Source organism: Protopterus annectens, chromosome 5.part0 (assembly GCF_019279795.1).
Source record: "Protopterus annectens isolate FY-2018-M chromosome 5.part0, PAN1.0, whole genome shotgun sequence".
Taxonomy (NCBI): Eukaryota; Metazoa; Chordata; order Ceratodontiformes; family Protopteridae; genus Protopterus; species Protopterus annectens.
The window spans coordinates 1,647,572,197-1,647,594,746 of NC_056735.1; positions in this window are offsets into that span (position 1 = coordinate 1,647,572,197).

A 22,550-nucleotide genomic window follows, 5' to 3' on the forward strand; every position below is an offset into this window, starting at 1 on the left:
ATGGATTTCTTCTGGGTAAAAGGGTGACAACTGTTGAACTGCAAGTAACTATTTGAAAAGATTTCCTTTCGGTGGATTCTAGTTATATAGCAGTTAGAACTTGTATCTTTTGAAAGATCTACATCTAAGTATGAAATCCTGCCCCTTTCCACACTAAAGGTGAACTTCAAAAAGTCAGTGGAAGAGTTGAAATGGTTTAGGAGCTGGTCCACTATTTCACCATCCCCTTTTAGGATGATAAAAATATCATCCAGGAATCGTGTATACAATAAAACCTTGTCCTGGTATACATGATTCGTAAATACATGTTCCCTTTCCCAGACAGCCATAACCAAATTGGCCACACTGGCACCACATGGAGATCCCATAGGTACCCCTATTTTTTGTAGGTAATACCTGTTAATTGCTGGACAAGATAATGTCCAGCAATTCACTAACCTGCTGGATCTCCTCATCTGGTGCTCCTTTAGAACACATCATAGTGGGAATCCAATCCAGTGCCACTGATTGGGGGATTGAAGAATATAAACCCCTCACCTTTATGGTCAAAAAATAACTGTCTGCATTGTAAGGGATTTGGTTGACCCTGGCCAAAAATGACCAGGAATCTTTGGATATCTGTGGTTCACTCTCCACATATTTCTTCAAAATTTAATCTACTACCTTCGCACTGGCATAGGTAATGCTACCCCTGGTGCTAACCAGTGGACACATAGGAGGGTCTTCAAGGTTCTTGTGAATTTTTGGTGAACCAAATATTATGGGAATCTTGGGTGCTGATATAGATATATAGTTGAATAAGTTCAAGTCTATCGAATTATTGATAAACATGTCATTATAATAACTGGCGATTCTGGCAAGACCTATATTCAACTCATTCCTAGAAATTTCCTTATATGTCTCAGATCCCAAAATATCTTCCATTCTTCTTATATAATCCCAATCATTCATCACCACCAGTCCGCCACCTTTATCAGGCTGCATTACTCTGACTGGTGCATTGCATAAAAGATCTAATAAGGCTCTTTCTTCCTTACTGATATTGAATCTAGGTGATTGTGATGAAAATGGGTGACTAAATAAATGGTGAATGTCTAATTCACAAATCTGCTCAAACATTTCTAATAAAGGACATAAAGGTGGGTTATAAGAACTAGGGACAGCAAGCACAGTTACTCCTGTATTAGACATAATCTTCTTCATGTTTATAATACCAAAAACAATAAAGCCAGACAATGGACCAACATTTAACAGCTACAAACTTAAGTACTTTTGTCAAAACAGAATACAGAAAAATCACTTCCCATGACTGCTGGCATGTAGCATGATAGGCTCATGGTCATCTTCAGCAAAGCCACCAGGACTGCCAAAATCAAAAGGATTTATTTATTTATTTATTTATTAGTTACTGGGTAGGTAAGCTGATCAACTAACCCTCTTTAGTCATGACCCAGGTAAAAAAGTACAACCGAAGAGCAACATTTTTACAAATGGTTTCCTCAAAGATTACACTACAAATGGAGACAGTGCATCTTCTCAGTCCTGATATACTACAGGAGCTCCACTCACCCCATCACAGAAAAAGTTGTTGTTACGTCTTTCGGCTAAAGTGTGTTTTCCTTTTACCTACTAGTTCACTGACAAGATTTCTCTTACTAAATTAAATGCTTAAAAGTCACACAAGGCTAGCCATTAGGAAAAAGAGACTGTAGTCAGAATAAAAATATGAAGTCATTTCATAAAATGAGAAAAAAAGCCAGAAGACAACTTCCAGAAAGGACAGATTGTGTTAGTCAAGTAGCTTGAAATGAACAAATGGACCTATCTGTACAGTCCAAATGCATATGCAGTACAAGACATTAAAGTATCTATAATCATTATCTCGGATGGAAGATGCCCCGTGACTCTGACAAGTCACTGCTCTTTTTAAAACACTTCACTGAATGTATTGATAATGGAAAAGTTGACATAACTGATTAGTGATAAGAATGGTCAGTGCAAAACTTTCCACAGGGAGATGAACTAAGAAGCAACTGCAAAATAAGACACCCCACAAGGTTACTTCTCTCAGAGATTAAATTACTTTACAACATGTCTTGACTTGTTTTCTCTTTTACATGTTTAGGTACTGAACTACTCTTAATACATTTGTACCGTAACATTAAAGTCTTGACATATTTTGTTTAAGAGATCCCAGTGAACTGAAACCTACCTTTTTTGGAAATAGTGTGCTGAGTGTTAAACTGGTGACTGCGATATAAAGGCTCTCTGTTTTGTTTTTTAGTGGTTAAACTCAGTAGTTGAAAGAAGTATTTACAGAGTGTTTAATGTAGATTACTACTGGCACTCCCTGTTTCATTCCTGGACTCCATTTCAGCACTCTTGTGATATCGTCCTTGGTTTCAGATTTTCCACTGGACAACTCTGGAATAATCAAACTGATTTATACTTTGGGTACAGAAAATTAATATGCATAACCTGATATATTATGCATGGGTTTCTTTAGTACTGCTTTGCTATTGGTTATTCACTCAAGCTTAACAATAAAACTGTGGGATGTTTGTAGCCTTTTTGCATAATCAAATGAGACACTTCATATCTCTCAACTGTCCCTGATTTTGACAAAAAAATTATCTCTGTCCCTCTTAGTCCCTCCTAAAAGTGTTTACTTTTGGAGAAAAGCTGTTGAATTAAACTTAATAACTAATTACAATAATTAAAGTTGTAAACTTTGGAAAATGTATCTTAGCTTACATTCTCATAGTCTGTCAATGTCTCTAGTTAATATTGCTGTCTTTCGGCTTTTCCCGGTTAGGGGTCGCCACAGCGGAAATCTGGTCCGCTAATGATTGGCAGTAGAGTTTTACGTGCTGGCTTGCCGGGCCTAACGCATAACCTTCAGCAAAGGAAGGCCCATTCACGCATGTCGACACACAGAAGACGCTCTAACTGAGAATTGAACGTGCAACGTCTAACTGCGACGGGACAATGCTACCGCAGCACCACCACCGCAGTATCTCTAGTTAATATTACTAATATTTTAAATCAGGGACAAATCTGAACAGAATCAGAGTTAAATTCTGAAATAATCAAGGACATTTTTAAAATATTAGTAATATTATCTCTAGTTAATATTACTAATATTTTAAAAATGTCCCTGATTATTTCAGAATTTAACTCTGATTCTGTTCAGATTTGTCCCTGATTTGCTGAGAGCTATGCTTGGACTGATGTAACTAAAAGAAAAACTTCCTGTCAGTTGACTAAAACCCCTGTATCTGAGTTGTAGTTTAACCTACAATATTTTAGATGAAATATGTTTTGACCTTACGTTAAAGTCTTGAAGCAGTAGCTCTGCCAAGTAGTGGCCCCTATTCCTCTAAAGAAGTATTTTATGCTGATTATACCAGGGTGTCCATAAAGTTTATCCTTTGCTTCTCAACTGCCCAAAGTCTACAGACATGACAAACACCTGTCTTGAAAATGATGCATACACATGCCTGAGACATTTTCTATCTTTAATATCTGCTGTATGCTTTGCTATTCTGTGCCAGAAGCTTCTAGTGTTATATATGGAAAAGCAGCACATGTTCATGAAGCTAAATATGCCAGAAGTTGTGGACTGCAGTTAACACAACCATTAAATTAAACACAATCTCTGAAACAGAATGAGTAAATTCCTTAGGAGCCTTAGTATCTCTGCACAATTTTAAAATGCCTTTTAAAACTAACAAAGTACCTAACAGTATGAATCTCACTGCCACAGTGTAAAATGACTGCTGTTATGATATTCCTGTTAAAAGCCAAAATAAGTTTGTCAGCTATTGTTCTTGTTATTTCAGAGCAGTTTGCTAAAATGGGACAGTAATTATTTAAAACTTATCTTGTTTTATCTGCACAAATATAAAGCTTAATTTAAATACACACTTATTAAATATAAAGATATGTACATACTTTGAATGAAAATTTTCTTCACTGATTCTCTGTTTAACTTTACTAATGAAGTATGTTGGGTATGCTCTATGCTTAAATATTTTTGCCATTTCATCCAACAATTTTAAAAACATTTAGCCATCTATTATATTTCTGTAAACTATTAAAAATGATATCTATATCTATATATAATCTATCTATCAAGCTATATATATATATATATATATATATATATATATATATATATATATATATATGGTTTCACTTCATATTGCCAAAATGCTGAAATATCAAATGTCAGCATTTTGACAGTATAAAGTTTAAATCATTAAAACACCAACACCTCACAAACACGAAATCACAACATCGAACACACAGCATACAGCACACAACACACAAATCATAACACCCACACCACAAAACACTGAAAAACAACACAACACCACACATACACTACACATATGCAGGGGGGGGCAAGCCCCCCTGCACCCCCTATTTATATATACTAACTCCGAGATTGCACAAAGAGTAAAAAAAAAAAAAAAATCACACACAGCCAACACACACACTCATATCCCCACCTCCCTATCCTGACCCACTCATACAAGTTACAAAAGCACTCACGCACACTCACTCACCTTAAACTGCAGACACCATCCCAGCCGAACGCTTCCGTATGATACCGAAAATGCATAAGCACGAATTCAACATAGTCCTATTCGCGATTATGCACTTTCGTTATTTAGAGGTTTTGGCTTCCTGTACAGAAATTGATATATATATATATATATATATATATATATATATATATATATATATATATATATATATATATATACACACATACATGCATACATGCATACATGCATACATACATGCACACACACACAAACACATAGTATCCGACAGTTTCACTAAACTTTGTAACAAAAATGTTTGACACTCAAAGGTGAGAATAGTAAAGTGTAACTCCTAAGTAAATGGAAAAAATTGAAAGTTGGTTTAATGGTAGTTACACCTTGACTACCTATATATGCTGACTCTGAGACTGCTGTATCCTAGTATAAGGGGAAGTCAGTGTATTGCAATCTCAGAATTATTGCAGAAATTCTTCAAGACAGTGCAGTCTCAGAATTATTCATAATCAAACTTAGTCACACTTTTGCTTTTGCACTTCTGAGTGTCAAAGACAAGCTTTTTGCAGTTCTGCCTTGTTCCTGGAATATTTAATTGAATATGGTTTGGATGCAAACTGTAGTAATGCAAAAACCATATGATCAGTGTTTTCCATAAATCATATGTTTCAAAAGATGTGTAGAACTATATAATTCTACAGCCAAAAATGGAATATAATAAATATTAAATGCAAAAATAAGTTCTAGACCACTAGCACAAGAATTAAAAAAAATGAGAATAATTTTGACAACCATTGATCAAGACCTCAACATATGAATAAAATATTGTTACTTAACTATTTGTTAATACAATGTATTTAACATACTGATTCTCTAAAAATAAAGACATCTTCCTTTTGACAAGAAACCCAACTGGCCGCCACCCTGACCCCAGTTGCAGTACTTTTTTAAAACTTTTTATTGTATTTTAACAAACATGAATAAATACAGAATCCAACCATCAAATGAAAATATATAAAACTATATGCAAAGTCCATAACAAATGTTGATATGAGACAATAACATTAATACTTTTCTAACAAATCTTTTAGGTTTTTGCCAAGCTAAATTCTTATGGGTAATATCATAGTTCTATTATATATAGTTTGTATTTATTTATTACGTATATTTTTGCTAGATTAATACATTCAGAAAAAGAGAGGATACTTTTAGTTTTCTAGTTCATTGTAATAACCTTTCTGGCAATAGCCAGGATAGACCACTAGAGAGGCACTTGATTTCTTGGGAAAGGATCTAGAATAGGAAAATTAAATAGTATCAAAGAATCAGTAACGTTAACATTTGTCTGACCATAAGGCTTTAATAAAATTTCCAAATTCCTTCCAAAATGAAACAACCATTTGACATTCCAGAATATTATATATTCTCATTTTTAGCCTCTTTACAACTTTAACTCTATTAACCCTAACTACCACTACATGTTCCACCTTGCCCTCACAAACTCCAAGAACTAGTACACAAACCCTTCCTTTGACTCTTAACAGAGATAGCTATTCAAACATATCACCCTCCTTATTCCCTTACAATAGTTATAACCTAAATAAAATAAAACTTTTCATCAACCATTCAAAACTCAAATTAAACAATATTTATCTTCCCAAACCACTTTCACATAAAAATAACACCAATGCTATTATTCATCTTCTGTCTCTCACTCAATGTGGCGACATCCACCCCAACCCTGACCCTACATCCTCAACTATCCCAAAAAACCTACAACTTCAACTAGTAACAATAAACTCACGTAGCATATGGAACAAAATTACTGAGTTCCATGCATGGCTAGCCACCCACACCCAAAATATAGTAGCAGTAACAGAAACTTGGCTAAAACTACACATTTCTGATACTGAAATCCTTCCTCCAGGGTACAACATACTACTGGATGATAGACTCCATAAAAAAGGTGGTGGTGTAGCACTATTCTATGATAGCAGCCTTAACCTAACAAGCTATCCTAAACAACTCCCCACTTTTGGCAATCTAGAAATCTTACTAACTTCCCTTCACATTAACAATAACAAACAAATAATTATAGCAGTAATCTACATCCCACCAGGCCAAAATATCCCCCTCCTAGAAGACTTTTTATCTTGGGCAAACCAGAACATCTCACAGGAAACCATTATTCTAGGAGATACTAACATTAATTAGCTAAACCTAACAACCAACTCTCCGGTCAACAGCATAAACCTACACAGTTTCACACAGCTTATTACAACTCCTACCCATGGCCTAGCCACTAGATCAGAATCCACCCTAGACTGGATACTAGTATCCCACCCGCAAAACTATTCAAACTCAGGCACCTTACCTAACATACTAAGTGATCACCTCCCAGCATTCACCCACAGGACCCACCCACAAATATCAAAAATGCATACCTCCAAAACATCCAGGAACCTCACCCACTTTGACCCAGATACATTTATAAGCATCCTAAAACTCAAGATTGGCTCCCACTAAACACTCTCACCCTAGATGAAGCTGTTAACTATTTCAACAAACTTTTTCTGGGCACACTGAATAGCTTAGCCCCCATACAAACCAAATGTACCAAGGCCAATCATGCCCCCTGGCTAACTAATTCAACAAAACAAAGCCTTCTCCACAGAGATAAAGCATGGAAACAGTGGCAAAAATCAAAAACCAAACAAACTGAACTTACCTATAAGCAACTCCGAAATAATTCCAAAAAACTAGTCATACAAGATAAGAAAAACTACTTTACCTTACAGCTATCCAATGCAAAGAACAACCCAAATAAGTTTTGGAATTCAGTCTCCACATTACTTAATCCTGGCCCTGTACAAAATTCATCCTCCACACCTAACAAAAGCCCACAGGAAACCTCTCATGATTTTAACATCCATTTCATAACTACTATTCAAAACCTAATCAAAGACCCTACAACAGATCCCTCACATAATAATAACACTTCCCCTATAATAGACTCCTGCATTAAAAATCCAATAGCACCTTCATTCTCCATCCAACCTATTCCGACCTCACAAATATGTAAACTTCTAAATAAACCTAAACCCTGCACTCTCTCCGCTGACAAACTCCATCAAGTGCAATTGCCTACCCAGTCAGCATACTAATAAATCGGTCTCACTCTGAATGCTATGTACCAAACTTATGGAAAAAAATCTGTCATCACACCACTACATAAAGGTGGAACTTCCCATGACCTGTCAAACTGCCGCCCAATCTCAATACTTTCACCACTATCAAAAATATTGGAAAAATGCGTGCACACTCAGTTACTTAAACACCTCCTAGACAATGAGCTTCTCTCTCCCACACAACACGGTTTCTGTCCAGGACATAGCACAATTACAGCCCTGCTGTCCTTTACAGATGCTGTCAACAAAGCCCTTGACACTGGTCTCTCTACCTCAGTAATCCTTCTAGACCTGCCAAAAGCTTTCAACACAGTATCACATAACAAACTACTACACCAAATAGCAAAGTTAGGATGTTCCCCCACTTCTGTCAGATGGTTTACCTCCTACCTCAATAACAGAGAACAAGCAGTAAAATGGGAAAAAAGCACAATCTACCTATCAAAAAAACAACATAGGAGTCCCTCAGGGTTCCATTCTAGGGCCACTACTCTTCAATATTTTTATCAACAACCTTCATAAAGTCTCTCAGCTAGGAAACGTGATCCAATACGCTGATGATTCGACAATTATATCTTTCGCCAACAACTTCCCTGACCTTCGCAAAATAACCCAAAAAGCGTTCACTTCTATAGAAACCTGGTTAAATAATTCTCAACTATTACTAAACGCCAAAAAAAAAACCTACTCCTATTCAGTTCCAAAACATCAAACTTAGACTTCAAGATTTTTTCTAAAGATGGAACTGAAACAGAAATAACTAAAACTGCCAAACTATTAGGTATGACAATATATGACAAACTGACCTTTGCGCCATATATACATAACATAATAAAACATGTACACTTCAAATTAGGCAAACTATATAGGCACAAATTATACCTCAACAAGCAAACCAAAGCTAAACTAGCAAATACCCTTCTCCTCCCTTCCCTTCTATATGGAAGTGCCATCTTTACAAACCTACTTTCATCCCTTAGGAATAAACTGCAATCATGCTATTACAAAATAGCTAAATTTGCCTCAGGAAAACCAAGCCGAACACACCACTGTGAAGCAATTGCAGAACTCAACTGGCTAGAATTCTCGAGCCATCTTTCATATACTCAACTAACACTAGCACATAAACTAATTTTCAGACCCAACCTCTGCCCAGCACTCCACTCAGTCGTACAAACCTACACTCCTACTTGGTCACTTAGATCCTCCCAGAAACAACTAATAAAGGTTATAAAACCAAACAAAAGAGCTGGACAAAGTCTATACTCTTGTAATATAGCCAAACTTTGGAACACATTACCCTCCCATATAACCCTAATGGAATCTTCAAAACTCTTTAAATCATCACTCAAACTACATTATCAAAATAATTTATCCTGTCTCTGCACAACAATCAAACCCCCATAGCCTCCCTACCTCATCTTAAATGATCCCAAGTGACAATCACAACTTAATGCATTAAATATTGATACCCACTCCTGCCTTTTTTCTTCTCCCTTTTCCCTACCTCTAGCTAAAATACCTTAGGTGACACTCAATTACCTCTATATATTTCTACCCCTTTACTGATTGACTTTCTCTTTCTTGCACCCAATCCCTCTAAGAATTTTTTACCTGAATATGGAACTATATATGTTCATCTAAATGTACTATATTAAATATACTACCACTTTGGTAAAAAAGTACAAATGTTTTTTTTTTAATTCAAACTGTCTTTAGTATGTTCACTTTAAATGTGATATATTTGTATGTACTACCACTATGTATATAATGTGCAAACACTTTTGTAATTTCTTAAACGTCAAAATGTCTCAAAGATTAGAGTTGTCCAAGGCTCTCAACATCTCATGCACTCCTCCTTGTCTTCAAACTGTCCCTGATGTTTTACAACATCCCTGATTTTGCTGGATATTTTGCCCTGGTCCCTTGTAAAACGTTTGGTTTTCTGGAAAATCTGGATTATAGTCAGTCAGTAATTCCAAACATTAGCATTTCATACTTCTTGTTTTTCAGAAAATATATGTGATACAAAACCTGTTGCTCTGTTAACGTTTTAAGTGAATTAGAATAGTATTTAAAATGCCCCAGATTTTGGGCTTTTGTCTTCTCATTAATTATTTGGAATTCTTGAGCAAAGAAGTTGAGAAGTGTGCACTCCTCTTCTAAGCATTTAATGAACATAATAAACTGTTATGTTCCTGCCATTCAATTTATCTACACAGTGTGTAACAGCTAACAACTACAGAAAAATATTTATTCTTGAAAAAATCAGCAACTCTAATATACTGTCCAAGCAGGGATTATAAAGTAACCTAGGGGGCTGCAGCATATACATTTCTATAATTTAAAACCACTAGTTTTTGAAATAAGTTGTTAAGAGTTAGATTTGCACCACATATCCATAGAGGGTAAATGCTAGTTTACCTTTATAAGTTGTTAAGAGTTAGATTTGCACCACATATCCATAGAGGGTAAATGCTAGTTTACCTTTATAAGTTGTTAAGAGTTAGATTTGCACCACATATCCATAGAGGGTAAATGCTAGTTTACCTTTATAAGTTGTTAAGAGTTAGATTTGCACCACATATCCATAGAGGGTAAATGCTAGTTTACCTTTATAAGTTGTTAAGAGTTAGATTTGCACCACATATCCATAGAGGGTAAATGCTAGTTTACCTTTATAAGTTGTTAAGAGTTAGATTTGCACCACATATCCATAGAGGGTACATGCTAGTTTACCTTTATAAGTTGTTAAGAGTTAGATTTGCACCACATATCCATAGAGGGTAAATGCTAGTTTACCTTTATAAGTTGTTAAGAGTTAGATTTGCACCACATATCCATAGAGGGTAAATGCTAGTTTACCTTTATAAGTTGTTAAGAGTTAGATTTGCACCACATATCCATAGAGGGTAAATGCTAGTTTACCTTTATAAGTTGTTAAGAGTTAGATTTGCACCACATATCCATAGAGGGTAAATGCTAGTTTACCTTTATACATTATTAAGAGTTAGATTTGCACCACATATCCATAGAGGGTAAATGCTAGTTTACCTTTATAAGTTGTTAAGAGTTAGATTTGCACCACATATCCATAGAGGGTAAATGCTAGTTTATCTTTATAAGTTGTTAAGAGTTAGATTTGCACCACATATCCATAGAGGGTAAATGCTAGTTTACCTTTATAAGTTGTTAAGAGTTAGATTTGCACCACATATCCATAGAGGGTAAATGCTAGTTTACCTTTATAAGTTGTTAAGAGTTAGATTTGCACCACATATCCATAGAGGGTAAATGCTAGTTTACCTTTATACATTATTAAGAGTTAGATTTGCAGCACATATCCATAGAGGGTAAATGCTAGTTTACCTTTATAAGTTGTTAAGAGTTAGATTTGCACCACATATCCATAGAGGGTAAATGCTAGTTTATCTTTATAAGTTGTTAAGAGTTAGATTTGCACCACATATCCATAGAGGGTAAATGCTAGTTTACCTTTCACTCTCTTTGTTGCCCAATACATTGGGCTTGATCATAGCCGACATTAGGCATAGTCCAACTAGGCAGCTGCCTAGGGTGCCTCTGTAGCAGGGGCACTTTTCCAGTATTTGTTTGGTTTAGGTAGACCAGGATGGGGCACTGGGTGGTGAGTGGGGGCGGGCACCGTGGAGCCCTTTTGCCTAGTGCACCAGTTGACCTAAGGCCGCTTCTGGGCTTGATGACATAAATTCTAGGTTTCATTATGGTTTATAGTTGATTTTCAGTGATAGAATTCAGCTTCTGGTTATATATAGCCTTGTATTATTTATTTTAAACAGAGAAGCAGGTTACCACAAAATGATAAATTCAGCAAAACTACTTTTTTTCTAAATTAAATAATTAAAAAAAACACGTAATCCTTCGTAGCAATGACTGTGTATTACTAAACAGAACATTCTCAGTGCATTTACTTTAAGCAAAATGCAGTGCCTCATTTTTGTTTCTTTGAACTTTACACTATTAATTTTCCAAAGGTTCCACTTATCTGCATATCAATTGCACAGATATAAAATCTGGTATTTCCAACATGATATTTTGAAAACACAAAAATGTAGGCCTGAAAACACATTGTTTAAAATTAAGAAGTGCAGCGGCATAATGGTATTCTGAGCACATTTCTTATTTTTCATTATATATTAAAGTATGTTTTCAGTAGCAGTCCTGATGAGTTGATATATAGGACAAGACACAAGGAGCCATACACATCATTATAGAGTATAATTGCTATGGAGATTTGACATAAGACAGATGACTCAATGCATCTCAATTATGTGTGTAATAAGCTTTATGGCAGTGAGAAAAGCATTAGTATTACTAGGCATAGCAAATTACCAGCCCCATGTAATCACTGTTTTCATTCGACTCTTAATGCTTTTAAATTAAGTTCAGTACCAGTACAACATTTGCTCTGATTTTTATGCATAGTAAGTGCTGCACTGTGATAATTCTACAAGCATAATAAAAGCAGGTGTATAAGGTGCTCACCATAACATGGTCTGTCTGGCACAGAACTGGCAAGCCACCAGTTGCTAACAGGCTTCTTCCTGTACTTCTTTATTTGATTCCCTTGGTCTCCTCTTCCATACAGTATTATTCTGAGCAATTTACTTAATGTGATCAGTGCTCTAGCTCACCCATGAAAAGAGAAACTTCTGCTTAATATGTCTTAGGTAGGAATCAAATGAATAAAATCAATATAAATTAAAAATGAAGCTATAGTCAGCCATAAAAATACACATTTTGGGCTGGTGGCACACTTGCATTGCTCCAGTTCATCAGACAGACGTCTTTAACAGTATTCTCCCTAAAGCTACCCTTTACTGATTTTAGTCTGTTGATTACCCTGCAGTTGGATTAAGTGTGATTTCTTGAAAAACAATTGCCTGATGCTTTAGACACCAATGATCTGATCACTGAACATGGTTTTCCATAGGAAATCATTGTCATGGAGACTGCAGTGATACTCTTTTCTTTGGAGATTTCTCTTTTTCAAGTTGATGGCAGCATGTGGTTGGTGTGTGTGTGTGTGTGTGTGTGTGTGTGTGTGTGTGTGTGTGTGTGTGTGTGTGTGTGTGTGTGTGTGTATATATATATATATATATATATATATATATATATATATAAATAAATATATATAGATCTATATATATAGATATCAATATATAGCGGTTGCAGTGGTGCAGTGGTTAGTGTAGTCGTCTCATAGCAAGAGGTCCTCCAGTTCTACTCTTGAGAGGGGTGTCTTTTCTGCAGAGTCTGCATGTCCTCCTTGCAGTTGCATGTGTTTCCTTTGGGTGTTCTGGTTTCCTCCCACATTCCAAAGATTAGCTGTAGGTGTGAATGGGTGAAATACTGTGCCAGAGATAGCCACCTGGTGGTGTAAACCTTGGCTTGAGATGATTGTCACTATTGATGTGACACCCCTGACCCCATGTGCAAAATGGGAAAAAGGGGCTGAGGAAGGATGGATATGTATACGTTTAGGGGGTGTGGGGGGGGTTGCCCCTGTAAAAACACTTAAAAGTTTAGTTTTGTGTTTTTGTCATTAGATTTTGCTGATTCTGATTGTCAGGGGTTTGGTGTTCAAGGACTCGTAGTGTAAGTTACTCCGCTCCCTAGACTGGTGTGTAAGCAAAATCATGTATTTTACAGTCCTTATTCAGCCACAGATCCTAAATAAAAGCATTAAAAACTTACAGCAAGTATGACAAAGAAGGTTTCCATAGGCTAAAAATGACTGAAAGTTTGAGAAGACTTCTGTGAAACTGCAAGTCAGAGATTTGCTGCAAAAGAACTCTGAATGGTGTCTTCTTAAGATAAGTGTGGCTTATACACTTCTGTACATGTGCAGGACATATGTACACCTGTGCAGGATGGATTTGCTAATGTATGTATTAATGCAAGCAAAAATGCCTGGGAAGGTGGGAATCATTGTTAAATAACACACCACCTTGGTGTGTTTGTGTCCCAGTGTTGCAGGTTTAGGACCTGCTCATCCCTTTAAGATTCATTGTGCTGGCTGGTAGTGTTGCATTTAGAAAATGGCAACACTAGTATTTCAGTCATTTTAAAACAGTTTTACTGTCCCAGACAAAAATCATTATCAGCTTTTCATGTTCTGAAGAAAAAATAGTCCTAATAATTAATTTAACTGAATAAATTAACATAATTTGGAAAGCAATGCTTTTTGGCGATTCTTCTTAGTCAAATTAATATCTTTCTACTGCTACCTGATGCAGGTATTTGCTGGTTTCCTTTGTAGCATTACTTGTGAAGACTGTTTTTTTTCCTTGTCCTTTGCTGCACTATTATCATTTGGAGTTTGTGATACATGTTTTGGAAAGGTGCTGCTTCCCTTTTACTTTTAAACATACAGTATCTGTTGTATTTTAATTTAAAATTTTCATTTCCTTTACTGGAAAAGTACAGTTTGAAGTCTTATCACTGGATGTGAACATCTGCTGTTTTCTGTTTACTTTGGAAGGTGGGAAATACTTTGGTTATGGTTTGGTTATGTTTTGAGGGATAGTTGAGGAAGGTAACGAAATTTAATTTTATTTTGTGGGTTCTACTGAAGGAGCTTTAGTCCCAGGTGCTCGATACCAAAAGTCTTGAATTCAGGGACTTGAGTACCTTGTAGCTCATGCAGGCTGCCACTTGTGCCGAACCTCAAATATGAGTTTGCGTGAGTTAAGTTTAACAGCTGGGGAGAAGGGAGCTGGATTTTAGGGTTAGGGAGTAAGAATGGAGTTTTAGGGTTAGGGAGGCAAAGGGAAGGGGAGTTTTCGGGTTAGGGAGTGATTGGGGAACTTACATTTGGGGGTTGAGTTTTAGGTTTAAGGAGTGATCAGTGACTTTAGGGTTAGAAAGGGGGAGTGGAATTATAGGGTAAGGCTGCAAGGACTTCATTTGGGAACTGGGTGGGAGTTTTAAGGTTAGAGTTAGGGTTCTGGTAGGGCTATATAGTTTATAGGGTTAGGTGTTGGGAGAACTATATAGAAATGGGAGCTCGGGCTAGTGGGAGTTTGAGCACTTTTTGAGCAAGTGGCTGCGAGCAAGTGTGTCACAAGCTGCTAGCACTGGAGCATGTGCAGTAGACTCCATCTTGTGTGTTGTTTCTGCCATAATATCCACATGAAATTTGTTATTATTACAACTGTTCAGTGACAGAAGGAGTTGAACCACACCCCTGCAAGAAAGCATGTAGATTCAGTGGTATTATTTTAGATGGTAAATTATTTTGTGTAGCATGAATATCTTTGAAGATATTTTATTACTGAATTCATTGTGCAGGTTGCAGATATTTTTTTGAGTTGTTATGTCACTCCATGTTATTCTACTTAGAATAGTAAAATATGGACTGGCTACTAGTCTATAAAGTGTTTCTGTAAGAGTATGGGTCAGATTAAGATTGAGGGATATGGGAACCTTGTAGTTTTTTGTTTTCTATATTTGTATTTAGGGTGAAAGCAGAAGAGACAGCATATAAGTGCTTGAAATATAAGCTTCATGTAGAAGAATCACCAACATTGAAATCATGGCATAACAGTTAGCAGGAGGAAGAGTTAGTAACTGCATAGAATGGGAGCTACATGTAGTAGAATTACTAATATATAAAAATAATAGTATAATGGGAAGTTTTTACTTGCTTTTACTAATATGTAACCGAGTTTCTAAGCAACATTTTCTGAAGGGCTGCATAGTGACATACAGATTTAATGCATGAGCAGGCACTCTCGTTTTATTACAGGCTAGCTGTACATTGAACTTTTTGTGACTTTGGGATTTGTTATTTCATGAAGCCATTATCTAATTAGTAAGGAAAGTAGAACTAAAACACAGGTGTAGACTTTGTGGTTTTATTAATGCCTATGCAACTATATGTGCTAAGGTAAATACAAAAAAAAAAAAAAAAAACAGAAAGGCTATGTCATCATTTATATCTGTTGATTGCAGAAGACAATAAGCCTGTGCAGTCAGATGTTTAAATGTATTTACCATTTTACTTCCTCTCCATCTCTATATTCCCTGTTCTCTACCTGCCATATGTCTTCTTAAATACCTCGGTGGATTTCCTTTCCTCAGTCATTCTAACATAACATTCCATGAGCTTACCATCTTCTTTGTGAACAAGCACTTTTGGAGATCCACTGATAGTTAATTCTTAAGAGTCTGCTGCCTGTGCCCCTCTTTCCCTGTCCTTCCTATTAAAAGTTGACCCCTTCACATCCCCCTGACATGATGTTATGCACCAATATCATGTCTCTCATTTCTGTTTTGGTCTCAGCTGAGAGGGTTGGAGCTCTTCTAGTGTCATATACCATCTCTCTCTCTCCATCCTATATATCTTTCTGGTGTTTTTTTTTCTCTGGACTCATTCTACTAGCCTGATGTCCCTTTCTTTGACTGCCCCCCAGAACTGCACACAGTACTCAGGATGTGGCCTGAATAGGGCCTTCTACAGTGTAAGCATTATTTTTTTTTTGCTTCTGGAGTCGGTTGCCTCAGAGAATACACCTGGCCTTTTATTTGCTACTGTCACAGCCCTCTAATTCTGCTCATGGTGGTCCATTCCAGGAGTGACCAATCTTTTCCCTGCACTGCTCTTCCCAACTGATATTTTACATCAGTGTTGTTGTGGCCTAAGTGCAGTACTGTGTTTTGTTTGTAGTAAATCTCGTTAATCTTTTCTGCTCTCTTGATCAGCATTTCCAGTAATTGCCTAAACTCTTCTCTCATCCTTCAGTGCTGCACCTATCTTTGTGTCATCAGCAAAGAGGGTGGTCACGTTTCTGTTCTCTCAGATATGCCTGAGACATACACATTGACAATTACTATTCCTAGGACAGACCCTCTAATGAATGCCAAATGCAGTTCTGTTTTATAAGCAAAACTAAAGCACAAAAGAGGGAAATACAGTCTGGCGTAGCAAGTGAGAATAAACTTCATGTTGACCAAGATGGCATACAAAGGTATTGTATGTATAAAATATTAAAAGGTAAGAAAATTGTGCATATCAAGAAACTTTTGGAACTATCTGTTTTGTGAAATTACCAAGGCAGTGTGCATTTCATGTATAAAAGACTGACTTTAACTGGGAATACCATATAATTTTTATTTATTTTTCACTTTGTTGACCAGGTTAGACCCACTAGGCTAAAGGCTTCTTTTCAGGGAAACCTGAGATGGTAGTCATACTGACTAGAGAATTATTTTTTGGTCAGGAAACCAGAGAACTTCCCCTAATCTTTGGAGGCGAGGACGTGAGGCACTATTTGGAGCTGGTAGGTGGTGCCAGTGGGCTGCTACTGCAGTTTCAGGAATATCCAGATTGAAGAGACTTCAGCAGAGGTGCAGAGAAGAACAGGAGGAAGACTTACTGAAGGAAGGAGAAGGAGACAAAATAAATGTCACAAAGTTGCTAGTTGGAGTATTGGAGACACAAGTGCTGGTAGGTTTGATGAACCAGGCAGAGACAAAGGAAGGAAAGGAACTGCGATGGAATGGCATGCTGGAGAGAGTATAACAGGAGGAAGAAACTGAGAGGTTAGAAATGAAAGCAACAGCTGGTGAAGGGAAAACAATAGAGGTATTCTGAACTGGTAGAATAGCCAGTTTTTAGGGTTTATCTGTGTAACAAGGTTTTTTGCAGATGTAGCAAGGGGGAAAGGAAGAATGAGCTGAGGGGGAGCAAAGGTTTGCAGTTTCCCAACAGTCACAGAGAAGATAACCAGTGGTAGTAATAAGAAGTAAAAATGATGGCAGTGTGGACAGGTATGATATTATGGATAGTTATTATTTTGCAACTAGGGTTTGACATTGAAGACATAACAGCATTAATTAATTTGGGAGCAGAACCTTATTGTGAAGTAACATTTGAAAGTGTTAACTTGCTAGAAAAAATAAGACTGAGACTGGAAAAAGAATACAGTAGTACCATGGAAAGACTATTTATTTCAGAGCTTGGAATTGCAAATAAAGTGGAATTAAATGTGTAATTTAGGACTTCAGATATGGATAAACATGAGTTAAAATGTTTTTTTTTTCTTTCACCATGTAGTAAAGTACATGAAGTTAAAAAATATGTGATAAGTAACAATGGATGTTAAGGATGGGGAAATTCAAAACATTTCAAATACAATAATTGTGAATAGTATGAGAGTATATGTTAGGTCCTGGAGCCAATCTAAAGCATGTTATTTCTGTGGAGAAGAAAATAATTTAGTACAAGAGTGTAAAAAAAACAAAGGTGTGACCAATGTGGGGGGAGGGGACATATAACAAAAACCTGTAAGCCTGGTTGTAGAAAATAAGTTTCAAAGAAAGACAAATGATCAGAGAAGAATTAAGTAGTTGGCAACAAATTGTTTCAATGAGCACCAGCAACAGCAAAACAGAATAACAGCCTTGGGTGAATTAGGGGGTTATTCCCCATGACACAGGCTTTGTCCCTGTACACATTTGTTGAATATAGCTTCCTCCATGGTTGCACAGCCTTAAGTGAAGTTACAAGTTTTCAGTGAAAAGGTACATTGTTAGGCTGGGACTTGAGAATCTATACCATTAGCAATTTAAACCACACTGCTGGAGTTGTCTTGCTCTGCTTTTCATGCAGTGACTGCAGACACCTCAGCCTAGCTGCATCCTGGTACTTACTCTTCTGACCCCAAGTTGTTATTCCCACATCCTCTTTTCTGCTTCTGATTTCTGGTTCTGTACAGCCACATCTCTCCCCTTTAATCTTTAGTTATGTTAGATTCACTACAGTACGTAGTATATGATGAATGTCATTATTATAATTCACAGTTGCGTATTGCTGGTCCCTCAGCATATGCTGTTAGAGTATTGTACACCAGTATGCTTGCTGTATATATTGAATGCACTGATAATAATCATCACACACAAAAACAATATAAATAAATATGCTGTATATGTATAATCACTGCAACAAATACTTCTGTATCCATTTGCCCCCTGGGAATTGTATTATTTGAAATTTTATTATATACATTTGTTTTGAGCAGACTCATTCAATAGTGTGAAAATCCAGCTACAGCATCACTGGTTATTTTTTTGTGTTTTCTGGAAACTTCTCTTATTTCTACAGGTTTGTGAAATCCCTGTTTTCAGTACAAACCTCAACTAACAGATGCCCATCCTCCTTCTGACACACGCTGATATTTCTAAAGGTATTTTGTCTCATTCATTCATTTTATTTATTTGTTAATTAGATGGGTCATCTGGACTACAAGCCCTTTTCAGCCACAACCTTGACTCATTGAACAGGGAACAAACTGGGAACCACAAGTGCATTGCATTTCATCTCCAAATACTGGTTACCAAATAAAAAATGCTCCAGGGGACTGTAAAATGCCACTTTCATGCAAAATAACCACAGTACCAAAACCGCTCCAATTCACACTTAATTTAATGAAAACCACATAATATTTTCTGAGAGTGGCATGTTACAGTCCCCTGGATCATTTTTATTTGGTTATCATTGAACAAATAAAACAACAATGCAACAATAATTGTCAGAACCATAAATATGTCATATATAGACTGTTTGTTAGGAAACAAAAAAATGCATTATTGACTAATTTGTACCTTCATTCCTTTAAGTTTTTATTTAAAAGCAGAAAATAATTATGCAATGTATTAGGTGCTGTAAGCAGTGTAAGGTATCTACCCTGCATCTCTAAAGCATTTGAATTTGTAGTCCTCAAAAAGATAATTGCTCAGCATAGCTTGGAAAACTGTCAGTGTATGGTGCTCTCTGAACTCACTTGGAAGACTAGCTCAATGTGCTGGGCCAAGTTTTAAGAGCCATGGTTCTCATGTAGAAGTACCAAAAGGCTTGGCTCTTAAAAGGTAATGGTACTTTTGTTGTGGTAACTTAATTCACAAAAGGTCATTATTACAATCTATTTTGACCCAGGGGAGGGTATTTTATTTACTGTAATTCTGAAGTAAGTTGGTGTTATTTGAGGAGTTTAGTGTGATGATGGGTAGGGCTTACTACATTTTAGGTCCAAATACATGTTTAGCTCATAATTTTCTTGCTTCCATGGTAAGAAAGTTTGAAATTCTACAGATCATTTTAATTTGGTAAATTATTCTATCAACGACTTTCTCAGTGTGGTGCCTGAAAGATAAGGCTGAGTCCATGCATTGCTCAAGGCACGTCTGTTTATTAACTTAGCTGAATACATTACCAAGTGGGTTCTTTAGTAAAATGGATTTTTCATTCTCTAATTTTTGTGGTGTTACAAACAGCATTAAGGTTATCCTCTCGGAATTAGTTATCGGTTTATTAGGTATTTTGTATTGAAAGGGAGCTCCAAAGCCACTTTGGATTTTATTTTGCAGACTGAGTAGAGATTTGCTGGAGTTTAGAAGCAGGATGTAATCAGTATAACTGATTAGATTAATATCTGGGAGAAGAAAGCTGAGGTAATTTAAAAAGGTAAATAGGTCTCAGTATTAACCCCTGTGAGATACCTGACGAGCAATGGTCTACCATAACCTGAAATATTCTGTTGTTCAGATAGCTAATGAAACACATGGAAATTGGTATAGTCCATGAGTTGTTCATAGACAGGTTTTTCAGGTTTCTGTGACCAGACAAAGGTTTGAAATAGAGCAAAAGTATTTTATTTTTTTTTTTAATTTGTGAGTTTTTGTAGAAGTATTACTGCATGTTTGAAGTGTCTTAGTACTAAGCTGGAGGTGGGTGAGAGGTTAAAATACAGGCAAGAGGCTTATAGGTATCAGAAGCTGCTCTTCTAAGAACAGTTTAGTTGACAGGGGATGCTTTTGTGTCTTTTCTCCATTTTTAAGGAGTTTAGATGCTGCTTACTGTTTGCCATTGATTTCTCTGAAGGAAAAGTTTAGTAGGTTGTCAAAATCATTACGTGATAGAGATAGTAAAAGCTGGATTGATTTGACTATATGGCATATTGCTGTCTCTTTTGTATGGTGTGTATAGTATTACTGTTGTATTTTGTGTAGAATTTACTAGAGATAAAGAAGTCTGAGTGGTCATTTTATTTTACATTCCTTCTATGTTTTTATATTGGTTTGATTTGTTGGTTATGTTTCCTGTAAGTTATTTTATACTTTTTTCAGTTTAATTTCTCCAAATCTTTTGGGTTTCTAATACCATGTCGGCAATGGACCCCACTCCTAAGTCAAAGTATGATTAAAGTTCATGCAACTAGTATTGTTTCAACCTTTGATGCTAGCGAAAAGTGACTGCAGCAGTCACAATGTGCATATAACTGACTCCTGCAATTCATAGGGAGTTACATGCATTGACAACATATCTAAATATGACTGCAAATTCTTTTTTATGAGACCCATTTTTCCTACTATTATTGGAACTGTCTGCGTATTCTTCTTCCACATTGTCCTCATTTCCACCTGTAAATCTTGGTATTTTATGTCTTTGTGTCTTTCTTTCTCTGTATGTAAGACACTGTAATCACTGGATGTAGCAATTTCAGTGACAAATGCTACTTTTGTCTTCTTTTCATGGACTACTAGTATTTTGTTTTCTCATGGCTACTTTTTGAACTGTTGGTAATGGGTGATCCAATGTGATATAAATGTCATCATTTTCTATAATACTTTGTGGCTCATGTTTCCATTGCTCCTCAGCTACTTCAATAATATAATGTTTTCACAATCCCCAATGCAATGGTCTTGCCACATTAGTATGCCTTTCAGTATGCAGGCCTTCTGCCACTAGTGTATCACACCCAGTAACTAGCTGTGTGACTGTTTCTTAATCTGTTTTTCAAAACCTGCATTTGTCTGTTTCTCTGACATGTTCAATGGACATTGTAAACCAATGTCTACATAGTCCACTATCCTGATCCACCAATATTAACCTTTCAGCTTTTTGTTTAAATTCACCTCTCCTTAACCTTCCTGCATTAGCTCTGGATCAACATGAGGTTATTCCAGGAATTTTCTGTACTTGCAACTATATTTATGCATTTTCTACATTTCTTGCCTTCTTATCTGATCCTTCACCTTATATTCTTTTTTTTGTTTTTTGGCACATTCAGTTGCTGCCTGATTTTTGTCTACTTCAAGTTCTTTTTTTAATTTTTCCAAGTCTTTTGAGTTTCTAACACCATGATGGGAATGGATCCCCTTCCTATGTCAAAGTATGATTAAAGTTCATGAAATTAGTATTGTTTCAATCTTTGATGTTAGCCAGAAGTGCTGTTTCACCCGCAATGTGCCCAGTAATGACTCCTGCAATTCATATGGAGTTACATGTATCGGTAACATATCTAAGTACGATTGTAAATTATTTTTTATAAGACCAGTAGCTCCTACTACTATTAGAACTGTCTGCATATCCTTCTCCAACATTGCCCTCATTTCTACCTGCAAATCCTCATATTTAATGACTTTGTGTCTCTTTCTACATAAGACACTAGTCACTAGGTGTCAGTGGCGGCTGGTGACTTCAAATCAAAGGGGGGCTGCAGGAGACAGCTGAATGGGTGGGGTCAATGGGAAGGGGTGTGGCCAACTAGAAAGTGGAGGGGCTATGCTCAAAACCACAAAAACTAACTAAATACACTGCCCTGGGTGCCAAACCGTCATTATGAGAGTCCAATCAAGACAAAATGAAGTGTAGAAGAATACAAATACTTTAATGCATTGGCTGTATGACAGCTTACTTAATATCTAGATGGAAACAAAAAGGTTGTGAGGTATGAAAAAATAAATTACTTTT